A 14,568-nucleotide genomic window follows, 5' to 3' on the forward strand; every position below is an offset into this window, starting at 1 on the left:
TCAGGATCATCTGAGGCTGCAATCAAGATTTTGGCTGGGCTGTGTTCTCATCTGATAGCTTGGTGGGGAAGAAACTGCTTGCAAGTTCATTCAGGTTCTTGGCAGAATTCACTCTTTTATGGTTGCATGACTGTTGGCCAAAGGCCATTCTCAGTTCTTAGGAAATACTTGTAGTTCCTTGCCACAAGGACCTCTTATCACAGGCTCTCTCACAATATGACAGCTACTTCATGGAAAGTAAGGGAGAATCTCTCTCTCTCTCTAGTTTACAATGACAGAGTCTTGTATAAAGTGATATTACCACGGGAGAAATGGTGTTCCGTTACTTGTGACATATATCATGATCTAACCAAAGAAGCAATGTTCCATTACGTTTGCTTTATTCTATTGTTAGAAACAAGTCACAGAGTCCCCCTGCAATCAAAAGGAGAGGATTGGATAAGGATATGGTGTGTTGGGGGGAGTCACCACAGAGTGTATCTGCCACATTCTGTTTTGTGTTTGACTTCTTTGGTTCAGCCTAATGTCTATGAGATTTGTCCATATTGATGAGTGCCTACTTTGTTCATTCTTTTCCACCGTGTAGTATTCATCTGTATGAACAGACCACTATTCTTTATTTCACTACTGAAGGATGTCTGGGATGTTTCTACTCTTTTGTTATTATGAATATAGCTGTTGTAAATATTCTTCTACATGTCTCTAGAGGACCATATGCATTCATTTCTCTGGGATTATATTTAAGCATGTTTAGCTCCCCATCCCCGTAATTTAATTAATTCAATAATTATTTACCCTTGGCTCCTCTTGTTGCAGTTTTAAACATCATGACTTGAGATCAGGCTGGAGGATTAGAAAGGGATTGCCTTTCGACATGAAAATCATGATTCATCTCCTTCCCCCTTGCTAAGGGTGGTGGTGATTTGATCCCTATTTTATGAAAGCTTTCCTGATGATTCCTCTCCCCACCACCTTTTCTTTCAGCAACCAATGAAACATAAAACAGCAACCACCCACCCTAACCTTGAGAGACTGCACTGTGGTTGCTAATCTGGTTTCAGTGGGATCAGATCAGATCAGATCAGTCGCTCAGTCATGTCCGACTCTTTGCGACCCCATGAATTGCAGCACGCCAGGCCTCCCTGTCCATCACCAACTCCCGGAGTTCACCCAGACTCACGTCCATCCAGTCAGTGATGCCATCCAGCCATCTCATCCTCTGTCATCCCCTTCTCCTCTTGCCCCCAATCCCTCCCAGCATCAGAGTCTTTTCCAATGAGTCAACTCTTCGCATGAGGTGGCTAAAGTACTGGAGTTTCAGCTTTAGTGTCATTCCTTCCAAAGAAATCCCAGGGCTGATCTCCTTCAGAATGGACTGGTTGGATCTCCTTGCAGTCCAAGGGACTCTCAAGAGTCTTCTCCAACACCACAGTTCAAAAGCCTCAATTCTTTGGCGCTCAGCCTTCTTCACAGTCCAACTCTCACATCCATACATGACCACAGGAAAAACTATAGCCTTGACTAGCTGGACCTTTGTTAGCAAAGTAATATCTCTGCTTTTGAATATGCTATCTAGGTTGGTCATAACTTTCCTTCCAAGGAGTAAGCGTCTTTTAATTTCATGGCTGCAGTCACCATCTGCAGTGATTTTGGAGCCCAGAAAAATAAAGTCTGACACTGTTTCCACTGTTTCCCCATCTATTTCCCATGAAGTGATGGGACCAGATGCCATGATCTTCGTTTTCTGAATGTTGAGCTTTAAGCCCACTTTTTCACTCTCCACTTTCACTTTCATCGAGAGGCTTTTGAGTTCCTCTTCACTTTCTGCCATAAGGTGGTGTCATCTGCATATCTGAGGTTATTGATATTTCTCCCGGAAATCTTGATTCCAGCTTGTGCTTCTTCCAGCCCAGCATTTCTCATGATGTACTCTGCATATAAGTTAAATAAACAGGATGACAATATACAGCCTTGACTTATTCCTTTTCCTATTTGAAATTAGTCTGTTGTTCCATGTCCAGTTCTAACTGTTGCTTCCTGATCTGCATACAGATTTCTCAAGAGGCAGATCAGGTGGTCTGGTATTCCCATCTCTTTCAGAATTTTCCACAGTTTATTGTGATCCACACAGTCAAAGGCTTTGGCATAGTCAGTGGGATACACGTTTCCAATACTTACTACTTTTCTCTGTGCGTGGTTTCAGCCTGAGAGTCCTGGACAACAGAGGAATGCCACAGAAGCAAACAGCTTCCTCCAAGGGGCGAGAGTCTAACGCTGTAAGTTTGAGAGCACTGCCAGAGTCAGGGTCTACTCTCAGAGGAGCCTTTCCCTCTTCAGTGCAAGAGAAATGGAAAGATTCAGTCATGCTGTAAAGTCCATGTAATGAATGAAACATAGAAATACAGAAAAAGAGAAACACATCTGCCTTTCTTTATAGTTTGAAGAGGGAAGAATTAAGGTCACTCCTAGATCTCTGACTAATACAGTCAGGGTAAATGGTGGTGCTGTTTACTGAGAAGAAGAGGGCCAAGGAGGAGCATATCCGGGGAGAGAAAAAAAAACAACAACTCTGATCTATTAAATTTGAAATACTAATTAGACATCTGAGTGGAGATGTGGAGTAGGTAGATCTTTATAACACGTCTAAATATTAGAGGAATGTAAGAGCTGGAGATACAAACTTGACTCTCATGCATATCAGTGGTATTGAAAACCAGGTCATGAATGAGCTCACATAGGGAGAAAGGCAGAGAAAAGAGTTGAGAGCCTTGGAAGACACCACATTTGGATATCTGACAAAAGAGGAAGAGTCAGAAAAAGAGACTGGGAAGGAATAGCCAGGAGTGTAGGAGGAAAACCAGGAGTCTATGGTGTCAGTCAAAAGAGAAGAAAGTTTAAAGAATGAGGAAATGGTCAGCTGTGCCAAATGCTGTGAACAGCTGAGTGGGACGAAGATAGGAGAGTCTTCCATGGATTTGCATGAGTGGAAGTAGTGTTGCCCTTGGCAAGAGCACTAGAACAGTGGTTGCTGAGGCTAAAATGAAGTGGATTAGGGGTGAATGGGAAGTGACTAAGTGGTGATAAGATGTGTAAATATTGCCTCCTAAAAATTTGGTTTTGGAGAGGAGTAAAGGATGAGGCAATAGCCAGAGGGGTTGGACAGCAGAGAATGAGAAAGAGACTGCTGCTGCAGGAGAGGAGAAGAGAACTGAAGGGGTGAAGATCTTCTTGGGGAGAAGGGGGTGAGACCCTGGGTGCCTCTGGAAAGATTGGGCTTCAGCAGGAGGAGGGACACTTCATCTCCGCATATTGTGATGAAAAAACATGCTCGTGGATTTAGGCTCCATCTGATGATTTCCGTTGTCAGGCTTCAGGACATCAGCTGTGAGGGGGGAAGAGAAGGGAGTTCTTGAGAAGAGAGGAGAGGGAGGAAAGAGCTAGTTTCAAGAGCGGTGTATCGGCCCAGGTCTTGCAAGAAGCAGATGCCAATATGGGTGTAAACATGCAAGGATTTTATTAGTAGAACCATGCATAAGAAAAAAATGGGGAGGCAGCCAGAAGAGGCTGGGAAAGCTGTCAGATAGTGATGCAGGTCTGACTCCAAGTGAAGAAGAGAGGAAAGGAAGGGTGAATGGAAGTGTACTAGACTGCCATGAAATCTAGAGAAGTTTCAGTGAGGCCAATGGAGAGCTGAAGCTGGCTGTCAGAGGAGTCCTCCATTTCCTTGTTGTTCCTGCTGAGCCCAGTCATTGGGGAGCAGCACCTGGGAAGGTGGTCTTAGCGTCAGCACAGACCTGGATGGATTTCAGAGCACAGCTGCTGGGTCCTTAGGCTAATTATGCTCCCTATGATGCATTCTCAACTGCCACCATTGGGAAGACAAACTTACTAGAACAGATGTGATCATGCTCAGGCAGAGTTGGGCACCCATTTGAAGTCTGTGATGATAAATATAAAGTGAAAGTCATCTTTCCTTGGAAACTGTAATGCCTAAATTTAAATGCTTCATGAAAGCATGACTGAGTGCTATGGTCTAGTGGACAGTTGGTAACTCCAATGTGAACAAATTTTAGGCCACCATCAGTGTGGGTAGCATTCCATGGGTGAAGGTTTGAGATTTGACTTCTCATTGGCTTGTGTTCTGGTGTGTGTGTGTGTGTGTGTATACTCAGTCGTGTCTGACTCTTTGCGGCCCCATGGACTGTAGTCTGCCAGGCTCCTCTATCCATGGAATTTTCCAGGCAAGAATACTGGAGTGGGTTGCCATTTCCTTCTCCAGGGGAACTTCCCAATCCAGGTATTGAATCCTCGTCTCCTGCGTTGGCAGGCGGTTTCTTTTACCAAGTGAGCCACCAGGGAACCTATGTTCTGGGTTGCTTCCAGCATATTTGATGAGACGAACTTCATTCTTTCTATTGTACTGGCCCCAGTCCACCTTTGGACAGAGGCAATTGTCATTGTTTGGGAGAGTCATGGTCAGCTCTGCAATTCTCGTAACAGGTGCCAACAGACAGCTTCTGACAATTCAATTTTTTAAAGTATTTTCCCAATAGCAAAAGTAATACACATAGAAAATTTGAAAACTATGTTGTCTGTCCATATTCCTAATCTGTTCTGGAGGTCCCCTGCTGATAGGGAACCTTATCTATCCATGGTGTCCTTTTTTCAGCATCTCTGTCCTCTTTGTGAGGACTTTATCTTCTTGAGGCCACAGGGGCTTCCTTGGCCTCCACACAGGGCAGGTCAAAAGTACTGGGGAGTTAACACCCCAGGAGCAACCCTCAACAGTGAGGGTGAGAGTGGCTGGGTAAAATCCCCAGCTATCTGACCTTTAGCGCCACAGGTCTAAGATATGTTACGTATGCCGCTCAGAGAGTCCCTGGGGGATTTCACTCCAGTTGTCCACATGCAAGTGCCCCTCACCAAGGCACTCCTGATTGGCTTTCTTCCCTGCTCTGTTTCACTTTCCCACTCCCCTTCTAGTGCCGCCTGGATTATCTCCAAACATACCACCTGCACCCAAATCCTTGTCTTTGGAGTAAGGAGAACCTACGCTATGTCAAGAGGAAGTGAAAGTGAAAGTGTTAGTTGCTCAGCTGTGTCCAACTCTTTGTGACCCCACAGACTGTAGCTTGCCAGGCTCCTCTGTCCGTGGGATTTCCTAGGCAAGAATGCTGGAGTAGGTTGTCATTTCCTCTTCTAGGGGATCTTCCCGACCCATAGATGGAACCTGCATCTCCTCCATTGGCAGGCAGATGCTTTGCCACTGAGCTACCAGGGAAGCCCATGTCAAGAGCAAAGTGGTAGGATTCTACATCCTAGAGACAGTAAACATTTATAACCTTTCTTTTACTCTTTCTCTCTCCTTATATATAAGTACACACACACACACACACATTTTTCCACTTTCAGTTCAGTTCAGTCGCTCAGTCGTGTCCGACTCTTTAGACCCCATGAATCACAGCACATCAGGCCTCCCTGTCCATCACCAACTCCCGGCGTTCACTCAAATTCATGTCCATCGAGTCGGTGATGCCATCCAGCCATCTCATCCTCTGTCATCCCCTTCTCCTCCTGCCCCCAATCCCTCCCAGCATCAGAGTCTTTTCCAATGAGTCAACTCTTCGCATGAGGTGGCCAAAGTACTGGAGTTTCAGCTTTAGCATCATTCCTTCCAAAAAAATCCCAGGGCTGATCTCCTTCAGAATGGACTGGTTGGATCTCCTTGCAGTCTAAGGGACTCTCAAGAGTCTTCTCCAACACCACACTTCAAAAGCATCAATTCTTTGGCACTCAGCCTTCTTCACAGTCCAACTCTCACATCCACACATGACCACAGGAAAAACCATAGCCTTGACTAGAAGGACCTTTGTTGGCGAAGTAATGTCTCTGCTTTTGAATATGCTATCTAGGTTGGTCATAACTTTCCTTCCAAGGAGTAAGCGTCTTTTAATTCCATGGCTGCAGTCACCATCTGCAGTGATTTTGGAGCCCCCAAAATAAAGTCTGACACTGTTTCCACTGTTTCCCCATCTATTTCCCATGAAGTGATGGGACTGGATGCCATGATCTTCGTTTTCTGAATGTTGAGCTTTAAGCCCACTTTTTCACTCTCCTCTTTCACTTTCATCAAGAGGCTTTTTAGTTCCTCTTCACTGTCTGCCATAAGGTGGTGTCATCTGCATATCTGAGGTTATTGATATTTTTCCCGGCAATCTTGATTCCAGCTTGTGTTTCTTCCAGTCCAGCGTTTCTCATGATGTACTCTGCATATAAGTTAAATAAGCAGGGTGACAATATACAGCCTTGACGACTCCTTTTCCTATTTGGAACCAGTCTGTTGTTCCATGTCCAGTTCTAACTGTTGCTTCCTGACCTGCATATAGGTTTCTCAAGAGGCAGATCAGGTGGCCTGATATTCCCATCTGTTTCAGAATTTTCCACAGTTTATTGTGATCCACATAGTCAAAGGCTTTGGCATAGTCAATAAAGCAGAAATAGATGTTTTTCTGGAACTCTCTTGCTTTTTTCATGATCCAGTGGATGTTGGCAATTTGATCTCTGGTTCCTCTGCCTTTTCTAAAACCAGCTTGAACATCAGGAAGTTCACGGTTCACATATTGCTGAAGCCTGGCTTGGGGAATTTTGAGCATTACTTTGCTGGCATGTGCGATGAATGCAATTGTGTGGTAGTTTGAGCATTCTTTGGCATTGCCTTTCTTTGGGATTGGAATGAAAACTGACCTTTTCCAGTCCTGTGGCCACTGCTGAGTTTTCAAAATTTGCTGGCATATTGAGTGCAGCACTTTCACAGCATCATCTTTCAGGATTTGGAATAGCTCAACTGGAATTCCATCACCTCCACTAGCTTTGTTCATAGTAATGCTTTCTAAGGCCCACTTGACTTCACATTCCAGGATGTCTGGCTCTAGGTGAGTGATCACACCATCGTGATTATCTGGGTCATGAAGATCTTTTTTGTACAGTTTTTCTGTGTATTCTTGCCACCTGTTCTTAATATCTTCTGCTTCTGTTAGGTTCATACCATTTCTGTCCTTTATCGAGCCCATCTTTGCATGAAATATTCCCTTGGTATCTCTAATTTTCTTGAAGAGATCTCTAGTCTTTCCCATTCTGTTGTTTTGCTCTATTTCTTTGCACTGATCACTGAGGAAGGCTTTTTTATCTCTTCTTGCTATTCTTTGGAACTCTGCATTCAGATGCTTATATGTTTCCTTTTCTCCTTTGCTTTTCACTTCTCTTCTTTTCACAGCTATTGTAAGGCCTTCCTAGACAGCCATTTTGCTTTTTTGCATTTCTTTTCCATGGGGATGGTCTTGATCCCTGTCTCCTGGACAATGTCATGAACCTCATTCCATAGTTCATCAGGCACTCTATCAGATCTAGGCCCTTAAATCTATTTCTCACTTCCACTGTATAATCATAAGGGATTTGATTTAGGTCATACCTGAATGGTCTAGTGGTTTTCCCTACTTTCTTCAATTTAAGTCTGAATTTGGTAATAAGGAGTTCATGATCTGAGCCACAGTCAGCTCCTGGTCTTGTTTTTGCTGACAGTATAGAGCTTCTCCATCTTTGGCTGCAAAGAATATAATCAATCTGATTTCAGTGTTGACCATCTGGTGATGTCCATGTGTAGAGTCTTCTCTTGTGTTGTTGGAAGAGGGTGTTTGCTATGACCAGTGCATTTTCTTTGCAAAACTCTGTTAGTCTTTGCCCTGCTTCATTCCGTACTCCAAGGCCAAATTTGCCTGTTACTCCAGGTGTTTCTTGACTTCCTACTTTTGCATTCCAGTCCCCTATAATGAAAAGGACATCTTTTTTGGGTGTTAGTTCTAAAAAGGTCTTGTAGGTCTTCATAGAACCGTTCAACTTCAGCTTCTTCAGCGTTACTGGTTGGGGCATAGACTTGGATTACTGTGATATTGAATGGTTTGCCTTGGAAACAAACAGAGATCATTCTGTGGTTTTTGAGATTGCATCCAAGTACTACATTATGGACTCTCTTGTTGACCATGATGGCTACTCCATTTCTTCTGAGGGATTCTTGTCTGCAGTAGTAAACATAATGGCCATTTGAGTTAAATTCACCCATTCCAGTCCATTTGAATTTGCTGATTCCTAGAATGTCGACATTCACTCTTGCCATCTCTTGTTTGACCACTTCCAATTTGCCTTGATTCATGGACCTGACATTCCAGGTTCCTATGCAATATTGCTCTTTACAGCATCGGACCTTGTTTCTATCACCAGTCACATCCACAGCTGGATATTGTTTTTGCTTTGGCTCCATCCCTTCATTCTTTCTGGAGTTATTTCTCCACTGATCTCCAGTAGCATATTGGGCACCTACTGACCTGGGGAGTTCCTCTTTCATTATCCTATCATTTTGCTTTTTCATACTGTTCATGGGGTTCTCAAGGCAAGAATACTGAAGTGGTTTGCCATTCCCTTCTCCAGTGGACCACATTCTGTCAGATCTCTCCACCATGACCCGCCCGTCTTGGGTTGCCCCACGGGCATGGCTTAGTTTCAAGGAGTTAGACAAGGCTGTGGTCCTAGTGTGATTAGATTGACTAGTTTTCTGTGAGTATGGTTTCAGTGTGTCTGCCCTTAGTATGATCTAATTGTTTCCAACACAGAGGAGACTTTAAACCTAAATTACCATAACCTGGTGTTATCTATATAAATCCATCCCATAATTGTGGGAGATTTTTTCCTCCTTTGCTGAAACTTTTCTTGTTGCTCTGATTGAGCTTGAGTAATAGAAAAAAGCTCAAATTTATGGCCAGAGTCAGAGCAGGCATAATTAATTGGCCCGGTGAGGGGATCCCATCTAGTAATATCACAGTAACCTGAATATGACTATAATTTTTTTTTAAAGTAAATTTTCTCAGGGCCAACCAGTTAGAGTCTTGTAGCAGAGAAATTTAACAAGGTAACCCAGAACTAGACACAGGTAATTGGCCACAAACCCAACAATTGAATTGATTTCTAAAACTAGCATAGAAAAGCATTTGATTTATATGCAGAGGTCTAAGAAGTCAAGAAAACATAAATGATCATACAAATCAGGTCCAGCATCTTGGGCAAGCTGTCTACCTCTGATGTCATCATCTTCTCATCCTGGTGTAGTGTAGTTTCTCCTGCTTGAGCATCATTTTAAGGTGAAATTGGGTCAGCTGTCTTCTCTATAGAACAATCCACTGTAGGGGCCGGTCAGGGCACTCTGGCCAGTTGTCTGCGTCAGGAGGAGATCAGGGACAAAAGGGTCCCAGTTGTGGCTGCTGGGTCTGGTCCATTGGCAGGCAAGCTGGCCCCTGAGTACCCCGAGTGGTCAGGATGTCAGTCTCAGTGAAGAAGAGTCCCCGACAGAGTCGCCATTTGTTGCAGGAAGGTGGACCCCTTCCAGGGCCCGAAACTGGGCTCTTGTCTAACATTCGGAAATGAATTGTCCGAGGAGACACATGTGCTGACAAAGCAAGAGACTTTATTGGGAAAAGGCACCCAGGTGGAGAGCAGTAGGGTAAGGGAACCCAGAACTGCTCTTTTTCCACTTAGAACTGACCAATTAATATTTTCTATCTTTCCTTTTCTTCTCCCAGTGCTTCATGCTACACATCATATTTTGTAACTGATTTTTTAACTGTTATATTACAGACATTTGTAGATTGTGAAAATTATGATATAGAAAATAATTGTTAATGACTTTCTAGTGTTTCTTTGGAATGTGTTAGATTGATTTTTAAGGTTACTTATTTGCTTTTAATCAGTAGTAGAAAATTATTCTAGCTGAGTCTTTTCAAATAGTGTAACTTCTATGTACAACTCAACTTTTAAGAAATGTTTATGGAAGAATGCTTGAAGGATATGCAGTCCTCTCTTTAGAGAATGTAGATATTATTTTTGTATCCACATTGGATTAAGTCTAATACTGTGGGTTGATGTGTTTGGCCTTCCTCCTCTGCCACCTCAAAGAATTGCTGTCCTAAATTGACCTTTGGAGTATCACCCACAGTGACCCTATGGAAAATGCCATAGAAAACTTAGTGTTGCTGGAGAGCTGTCGGGGCACTTGGAGACTGCCCTGTATGAGGACTTGGAGGAAAATGTTCACTCAGGTCTCAGAACAAGGACAAGTAGAGCTAGTCCTGGGGAACTGGTTTTCTCTGGTCCTTTGTTACAGTTCACGGGGTCGCAAAACAGTCAGACACGACTTAAGTGACTAAACAACAACAACAATTTCATAACTCACATTTTCATTTTTGCTTTGTTTTATAGGAAGTTCACAACCTAATTGATAGCCGACTTTTGAAAATTTTATATAATCAGTGCAAATCACTGAGTACTGCCTTTCTACATGAATCTCCTTTCTTCTACCTCTGCTCTCTTTTCTCCTTATACCTTATTTCTTTGTAAAATTTTAAAAGATTTTACAGTGGGTAGATTTTGTAAGTTGTCTCAAAAAATATTTTAATGATATGTGGTATATATATATTTATAGCTCCCCACCATTCCTTCCCCTCTTGTGTGGCCTCTCGGGACTCCCCTTCTCGGGTAGTGGAGTGGGAGAGCTGGAGGGCTGAACTAAGCCCTCACCTCAGCCAGTTCAGACGATGGGGCTCAGCAGTTTCAGGTGTGACCCCCACAGCGCTCAGCCAGCTGTTGTAGAACTTCCACCCCTTCTACCCAGGGGTAGAGATGAGTCAGTGCGAAGAAGCTGAAGGGGCGTGGGTGTGGGCATCACGGCAGTCTCTCAAGGGGCCTCCTCCTCCCTAGGCTGCTTGTGTCTCCAGCCTTCCTCTGTGCATCTCCCACCCCGGGGGTGGGGGAAGAGGAGGCCCCCTTGGGAGGGGTGTCATCTGCCCCCCTCCCCTCTCCCCTTCTTTTTCAATTCACTTTCCTAGAGCCTTGCTTATTGATTCTCAAGAGCATCATTTGGAAGAAAAGGAGGGGGAACCCCAACTGAATATTAATTGTGTTTTTCTCTCTATGTTTTTGCTAAGAGCATTATAATTCTCCTGGGCAATGTGCAGGCCTCTGACTGCCTGAGGGAGAGTGAACAGAGAAAGAAAAACATAAAAAATGATTTATCTAGATTTATAGGAGTGAAATATATGTATTTCAAGTATATATATGTTTAGAATATTTAGATATTTTAGTGTATTTTATAGGTATCTATATGTGTGTAGTGGAGAAGGCAATGGCAATCCACTCCAGTACTCTTGCCTGGAAAATCCCATGGACGAAGGAGCCTGGTGGGCTGCAGTCCATGGGGTCGCTAAGAGTCGAACGCGACTGAGCGACTTCACTCTCACTTTTCACTTTCCTGCATTGGAGAAGGAAATGGCAACCCACTCCAGTGTTCTTGCCTGGAGAATCCCGGGGATAGGGGAGCCTCGTGGGCTGACGTCTATGGGGTCACACAGAGTTGGACACGACTGAAGTGACTTAGCAGCATATGTGTGTAGCTGTTTGTGTAATACATATATTATATATATATGTATGTATATGCGAGTGTGTCTCTTGATCTGATCGTGTCATGCTTTCAAAACCTTCCATAGTTCCTTCTTCTTATAGAGCGAAGTCCAAACTCTCCTTGGCGAGTCCTCCACACACACCCTCTGGCCTCTCCACTCCCAAGTTCTCCTTGTCAGGCCACCTCCCAACCCCCACACTCAGGCTCCAACATGGGAACTACTCTTTGGCACGCTGTGAACCTTGCCCTTTTCCCCTTCTCAGCCTTTGCACAAGTCATTCACTCCACCAGCTCCTGGCTCCTTCCCCATCAGGAGCCTGCCTTCCGAGTTCTATTCATTCATCTTGAATGAGCTCACCATCCATCCTAAGCTAAGCCCACTGAGATCCCAATGCCTAGTGCAGTGCAGTCGATGCTGGGTGAAGATTCAGATGCACCCCCGCGGAGTCAGGAGTGCCCTCCTGTCTGCCCCAGACACTTGGCTCACTAATGTCTCCATGAGAGCATTTCTCAGGTGCCTGCCTCTCCCATCACAACCCTCAGGGCAGGACTCGTACTTCTCCAAAATAGCATTCTCGGCATCCTGCACAGGCCCTGGCCGTGGTTGCCACCCAGTGCATGTTCCTTGAATGAATGAATGTGTATTTATAGATCACTGTCCATGTGACAGATAAGCTGGACACAGAGAAACTCAAAGCCAAATGTTGAAGGCCTTGCTCAAGAAAAATTCATCAGGAACAGAGATAAAGTCTCCCACACAGACGATGAGTTCACTGTGGAAAACTGAATTTGATTTGTAAAGACTTGGACCTCACTACGACTCTGGAGAACAGCAGCGATTGTTTCTTATTGGATCCCCTGCCCAACCCGTCACCATGGGTGACCTGTAGGTATACGGATTCGTTCCTGGTGGCTCAGACAGTAACAAATCTGTCTGCAATGTGGGAGACCTGGGTTCGATCCCTGGGTTGGGAATATCCCCTGGAGAACGGAATGGCAACCCACTTCAGTGTTCTTGCCTGGAGAATCCCATGGACAGAGGAGCCTGATGGGTTGCAAAGAGTCGGACATGACTGAGCGGCTAAGCACACCCACAGCTCCTGTAGCAACCAGAAAAGCAGCACCAGGGAAGGAGGCCGAGGGCCCCTCCCCCACTTGGGGGAGATCCTCTAATTGCCAGCAGCTCTGCAGACTTGAGCAAAGGGTTCTGCGGCTGCTGGGGGCCAGGGCCCTCCCCTCTAAGCTTCCGATGATGGCTCACTTCCTTCTGTGTATGTGTTGGGGGAAATTCAAAGCTACATTTTTAGTTCCCCACTCCCTTTGCCATTACATTCTTGGTGGGTTTTTCCGCCTTCCTGATTGCTAGATCTGGACTTCAGGCCTGGTGAACCCTAGATGCACCGATAAGTTTGCAATAGGGTCAAAGGATATTTTCAGATCTGGGGCTGAGCAGCCTCTAATTATTCTCTTAATTATAATTTTTCCAATGGCTTCCTATTCCTTCCTTCCTATATATATATATATATTTAAAATGTTTATTTATTGGCTAAGCTGGGTCTTCGTTGCTACTTCGGCAGGGGCTACTAGTTGCAGCAAGCAGGAGCTACTCTCTAGTTGTGGTGTGCAGGCTTCTTTTGTCGTGGAGCGTGGGCTTCAGCAGTTGCGGCACATGGGCTTGGTAGTTTTGGCTCCCAGGCTCTAGAGCTCGGGCTCAGTAGTTGTGGCATAGAGGCTTAGTTTTCCAAGGCATGTAGGATCTTCCCAGACCAGGGATCGAACTCGAGTCTTCTGTGCTGGCAGGCGGATTCTTTACCACCAAGCCACCAGGGAAGCCCCTTTCCTTCCTATATTAAATCTCTAATATCCATCAGTTGTACATAAGACCCACAATGGCACAATACTGAGAGCAGCAGCTGGTACGTGTAGATACCTTGTTGGACCGAAAATTAATGAATGAATGGCTGTGTATTAGAACAAAATGAATGAAGGCTGTCGACACTCCTTTGGTTGATTTTTTCAACTAGACTATCTCCTTGTCATCTGTGCTGGCTTAAGTCTGGCTCTGTCTGAGGGCTAGATGAGCTGGTCTGATTCCTCTGGTCTGAGGACACTAGGACAGTGAGGTGGGGGAGAAGAAAGTGAGGGGCCTGAGAGAAGAGACAGCTGGTAGGTCTTTCAGGAGCCTCACTGCCCAGTGAGATTTCTTCTGGCAGCTTCCCCCATCGCTGACCTGGAGCCGGAGCCTGCCTGCTGCACAGAAGCAGCTTGGCTGTGGTCACACTGGCTGGCTCCAAAGTCAAGAACAGTGAAGTGGGGAGGGGCCTGCTCTGTGGGCGCAGGGGTTAGGGAAGGGGGTGGGACTTGAAGGGCAAGGAGCCGGGCTCCATATGGCATCCGGATTTTAAACAACTCTACTTAGAAATAGAAGAAAATCTCTCCGGAAAACGGGAGGGCTCTGGCAGGCATCCCAGGCCTGAGGAACAGCAAGTTCCTGCCAACTTGTGACGGAAGTGGAGGTTTTGTGGGAAGGGTGGAGGGAAGAGGGCTCTGAAGGGAATGGACACAGCCCAGCAGCGTTCTTCCGGGTTAAAAAGCCTGTCTGGGGGTAAACATGTTTCTGAAAATGAAGACGGTTTTTATTCTTCCAGACTGGCCTACTTCCTGTGAATGCAGTTATTCCCAGGTGTGCGTGTTTGTGTTCAAAGAAAGGATATGATAAACTATTCGTGGTCCCAGCCTGAGAGGTCTTTGGAATCATGGAGTGCAAAACTCAGCCCCACATCAGAATGGATACATGTGTATGTATGACTGAATCCCTTCACTGTTCACCTCAGATTATCACAACATTGTTATGGGCTATACCCCAATACAAAATGTTTTTGGTGTTAAGAAAATTAAAAAAAAAAAAAAGCTCCACCTCTGTGTTTCTGAGGCAGGAACATGCCTTCTAGATTTCATCTTCCAGGACAAGGCTGGGAATTCTCCTGGGAAACTCCTTTCCAGCCTGTGAGAGCCAGAGGCCCAGTTATGGCCTCTTCAGGTCTTTTTTAGGCTGGGGAGGGTGAGGG

At 45.0% G+C, this 14,568-nt stretch overlaps 1 long non-coding RNA gene across 2 annotated transcripts in view; it reads left to right on the top strand.

The window, feature by feature from the left end:
- LOC138989885 (uncharacterized) overlaps positions 1-14,568 on the top strand; it is a 148,815-nt gene that overhangs the window by 35,159 nt on the left and 99,088 nt on the right. Inside the window, exon 1 of one of the 2 annotated variants that reach the window (XR_011466036.1) lies at positions 14,170-14,298. The exons of the other annotated variant lie outside the window; for it this stretch is intronic. This is a non-coding gene — a long non-coding RNA (uncharacterized lncRNA). Of the gene's footprint in view, positions 1-14,169; positions 14,299-14,568 lie in introns of those variants that run through there. 2 annotated transcript variants of the gene reach the window in all.

The sequence above is a fragment of the Bos mutus genome, chromosome 11 (genome assembly GCF_027580195.1).
Source record: "Bos mutus isolate GX-2022 chromosome 11, NWIPB_WYAK_1.1, whole genome shotgun sequence".
Taxonomy (NCBI): Eukaryota; Metazoa; Chordata; class Mammalia; order Artiodactyla; family Bovidae; genus Bos; species Bos mutus.